At 42.4% G+C, this 4,852-nt stretch overlaps 1 pseudogene; it reads right to left on the bottom strand.

Annotated features, from left to right (window-relative positions):
* Window positions 1-463: 463 nt before the first annotated feature.
* LOC114610234 lies at window positions 464-1,441 on the bottom strand (annotated as a pseudogene).
* Between the last annotated feature and the right edge of the window lie 3,411 nt (window positions 1,442-4,852).

The following is a 4,852-nucleotide window of genomic DNA, read 5'->3' as shown; positions in this document are numbered from 1 at the left end:
ACATGCCCTGGGCATCCGAAAGCAACCTCTGGCCTTTCCTTTCTCCTTGGCACAGCCCTTGTGATGCTGAGGAAAGGCTGTGGTCTGGCAAGGGAGCCTACTATAGTTTTCATGGCTGTAAAGCTCAGTAGCTCACAGGACAGCAGGAAAGGAGGCAAATGACTTGGGTTAAGTCTTGATCTTTCAGCTTCTCCTCCTACTGGACACTGGGTACCCTGGACCATAGTTTAGATGGGCACATGCACACACATGCGTACACGGACGCAACCCCCCCTCCCACACACACACACCTGGGTGCAGAGAGCTCTGGGTCTGGGTCTGAGTCCCTGCTCTGTGTGTGACCTGCTCTACAGCTTTTGTCCAGCACACTTGGCTACTTGCAGACCCTGTCAGTCAGGCTGATCACAAAAGCACAGTGTAGCCAAGTCCCCTGTTGGGATGGCCGTTTCTTGGAGCAGGAAGGCTAAGGGGCCCGCAGGTGTCCAAGGCTGGTATAGACATCATCCACTCCACTCAGCTCCTCGAAGACTGGAATCAGGTTCAGCAATTCTGTTTCTGCCATGCCACCAAACCAGGACTGCACAGGCACTGGATTTTCTGGGTGGAAGATGTAAGATGCAGGGGAGTTGTCCAGGATGACAGTTTTCCTCAGGTCTCTTCCCAGGCGGCTGAGGTCCTTGACAAAGCAGCCCTGGTGGAACACACAAGACTCCTGGAACAGGCGGGCCCAGAACACTCCACATCAGTCCAGGGTCCAGGAGATCTGTCACAGGGTCAGTATACTTGGCCAAGCTGGCAGTGAAGAGAACACATTCAAAGAGCTCCCCCATCCATCTTAGGAACTCATCAACGTATGGCTTCTTGAGCACATACACCTGGTGCTTGGTCCCCTCAATCTCTACAGGCACTATGAAGTCAGCATTGTTGATCAGCTTAAAGGAGCTACGCACAAGAATCTCATCCAGGTCAATGACCATGCACATCCTTCCTTGATCTTGCTCTGCCACCTCTGGGAGCAGGCAGGTCCCAGGGATCTGATAAAACTGGTACTGGAGACATTGGAGCAGATGAGACTTGGTGATGGTATTGGCCTCCTCCTTGTGTGTGAGCTCAGTGGAAGAGCTTGACTGGCCAACATGCTATGTGTGAAAACAGCACAAGAGGGCCTTGAAGATGCAGCGGCCACGGGGCTTCTTAGGCGAGGACTTCGAGAGACTAGGCCTTGCTTGGTGAGCATCAGGGCATCTTCCCTCTGCGCCTGAGTGATGATGGATGGAGTCATGTTCCATCTAACAATCCCACGGCCCGGCCCCAGGCTGGCTGGACGGGAGGACGCAAGGGTGGGCTCGCAGGAGGGCCGGGCTGGGGGGCCTGGATAGGGGCCCCTTGGGCTCTGGCTCCCGAGACTACCGCAGCTGTTCACATTCCCCCCTCCTCCCATTTCCTCCCTGGGTCGGGAAGGGAGGCAGTCTGCACAGAGGGCCTGCGGCCCAGGCAGTGGCTCCCCCGGTTCCCCCAGCCCCGATCCCCGGTGGCAGCTCTGGGCTCCTCATCTTTGGGCCAACATGGAGAATCCAGAGCGAAAACAAGAGTGAACATTTCTTTAAGTGTTTCTTTGCCATTTGAAATTTCTCCTTTGAGAATTCTCTGTTTAGATCTTTACCCCATTGTTTCTTAATTGTATTAGTTTGTTGATGTCTAATTCCTTGAGTTTCTTATATATTTGGGATATTAGCTTTCTGTCAGATGCGATACCCAGAGGATGCTACATCTTTTCACAAGGGTACTTATTCAATGTTTATAGCAGCTTAATTCATAATATCCAGATAAGGGAAACAATATAAATTCCTCTTACTTGAAGAATGGGTAAAGAAAATGTTGTACTTTTGCAAAAACAGAATATTATTCAGCTGTCTAAAACAATAACATCATAAAACTTGCAGGCAAATGGACAGAACTAGAGATAAAATTATCCTGAGTGAAGTATCTTAGACCCAGAAAGACAAACATGGTATATACTCACTTATAAGTGGATACTATCTGTAAAGTAAGAAACATCCTACAGTCCACAGACAAGCTAAGTAACAAGGAGAGCTTAACCAGGGATACAAGGATTTCCCTGGAAAATATCATAGAATTTATGGGTAGACTGGGGGGACTGGACTTAGTGGGGTTGGGAACAGAAAGGATCTGGTGGAGGGGAAGTGGGGGAATTCCTGGGAGAAATGACTAGAATTGTATAGCATTTTGGGGCATGAGATGGAATCCTAGTGCAATGGAAACCCCATGGAATCTATGAGAATATCCCTAACAAAGGCTCCTAGTAATAGACACAAATCTTGAACTGGCCATCTTCTGTAACCTAGCAAGCTCTCTAGTGGAGGGATTGAGACACCAATCAAGCCACAAAACCTTGGACAAACAGTTTGTCCTGCCTGAAGAGTGTCCTAGGACCTAGAAGAAATTTTCATCAAAAAGATTAGAGTTACTTTATTGAGCAACTGATGGGAGCAGATGCAGAGTCTTACAGACAAATATTAGGCTGAGCTCGGAAGTCCTGTGGAGGAGGAGGAGGAGAAGTATTGGAGAACCAGAAGTGTCAGGGACACACTAGGAGAAGACAGGCCTCAGAATCAACTGACTAGGATGTGTTGTAGCGATCAGGGAGCCTGTAGGGGTCTAACCTATGTCCTTTGCATATAGGTTATGGACAAGTAACATGATATTCTTGCAGAATACTAACAGTGGGAATGGGGCTTGTCCTGATTCTCTTGCCTGCTTGTGGGATCTTTTTCCTCCTACTGGATTAATTTGTCAAGTCTTTATGTGATGATGTTATGTGTCTTGTCTTACTGAAATTTGTTATACTGTGTTTAGTTGATACCCCTGGTAAGCCTGCTCTCTTCTGAGAGGAAGTAGAGGGTGGATGGATCTGGAGCAGAGAGGTGGTGGTGGTGGGACTGCAGTAAGGGCAGGAAGGGGAAACTGCAGTTGGGAAGGAATAAATGAGAAAGAAGAATTTTTAAAAAGAAAAAAAAAACTACAATATAAAATTAATTACATTTGCATATTGTGTTCATATAACTTTGAGGCCTTGGCAAAACTATATTAATAAATAAAGCTTTCAAAATTCTGATCCTCATTTTTATAATTAATATAATTTAGAAATGTGAAGTCATAAAAAAAAAGAAAATTTCTATCTACTCTATGTGGCACAGACTTTGCTACAGTTACCTTGACTGGAGCTCAGAGAAAGGAAGATGTTACTTTGTAAAGAAAGCTGTTTGGTGTTGAAGGAAAGGATCTAGTGAAAGATAAAGCCTGAGAACCTAGAGACGGTGGCTTAAACACAGACATAAACAAAAACCCATCTGTTAGCAAACACACCATCAGTATCTCTCTTCTTCATAGTCTATCTAAGTATGAAGTTTATCTTGTTAGAAAACAAATTTTACTGCAGTCATTTGTGATCAAGATACTACCCTTGCTAGCTAATCTATACCCTCTTTATTTCTCATTACTAATTCATTTCTTAGCTTTGAATATGATTTACAGTTATCAAATTGTTAAAATATGACCTGTTTCTGATTTATTTTACACATTTTGCTCATGGTTTGTTCTTCCCAAGAGCTTAGCATCTTTTACCACTATGGTTATCTATATTTATGTGAAAGCCATTTCTGCCGTGGACACTTTTGTTCCTGTTATACTCTTGTATTACATTGCTTTCTCTTTCAGTGATTCTACAGTTTTCTTTTTCTCTGAGGATTTATGAGAGCTGGGCGTCCAACATTTTGACAAGGAACTTGCTTTCCAGAACCCCTGTTTTTTCTTATCAGTCAGATAAGTTGTTTCATACCTAGTTGCAAGGCTTCTCATTTATCTTCCTGTAGAGTTCTGAACTCCACTATTTCAACCCCAACCTTCCTTTCAAGCTCAAATATCTGTTTTCATGGTTACACGTGTGATTAATGTGTTTTCATCAGAGAGCTATTCATCTTTCTACCTACCGCAAGCTATTTTCTGTCACAGAAGGTCTCCCTAAGACATATGGGATGATTGAAACTTGTCTAAAAAACTATGTCAGATATTTGCTAAGGATGCTTTTATGTTAAGGAATGTTCCATTAATATAAAAAATAAGCCTGAAAAGTTACTGTGGTTCCTAATATTGATCCCATTGGAAATCAAGATTGAAATAACTTCAGTTTTTTTGTTGTAGTCGTATTCATAACATCTAGAACACTTGGAATTTGATCTTGAGGCTTCTCCTTTTAGCAATGATCTGTCCATAAAACTAAGAAGTAGAAAAAAAAATACCCATTAGTATTTTTTTTTAAAGTTTTTACATAATATCGCTGTTGGTTCACCCCACTAAGAGGAAGTGGTACAATTTTGGTCTTTTCATTTGTAAACATACATATTTGTATATTTATGAACACACAGAGACACACATATGTGTATAATATATTATATATAATAACTAACAAAAACTTATTTCAGGAAGAAAATCCCATGAAATGCCTCAGGGTGTGCCTTTGTGAGTATTCTTTCTGTATTTCTTGGCAAATTTACATTCTAACTGATTTAATTATTACATTTGTATAAAGCTTTCTCTGGGTAGGCTAGTACTTAGTTTTCATTTGGATTATGGATACAGGTTGTTTAATAAGCAGCAATAAATGAGAAATCACTTTTCTAAGAGTTCTGGGAATGGAAAAACTAACAGAAGATAAAACTTTATTTCTTCAAGAGATATAGAAAACAAGAATCTGTGTTATCAAGAGGGCCAGGTAGGACAAATTAAATAAAAACTCATACTAAATAAAACCAGAGCTGACTATATGGCTTAC

The sequence above is a fragment of the Grammomys surdaster genome, unplaced genomic scaffold (genome assembly GCF_004785775.1).
Source record: "Grammomys surdaster isolate TR1022 unplaced genomic scaffold, NIH_TR_1.0 126035, whole genome shotgun sequence".
NCBI classification, from domain to species: domain Eukaryota; kingdom Metazoa; phylum Chordata; class Mammalia; order Rodentia; family Muridae; genus Grammomys; species Grammomys surdaster.
The sequence above is the reverse complement of the archived record's forward strand: the minus strand, read 5'-3'. Positions and strand labels throughout refer to the sequence as shown.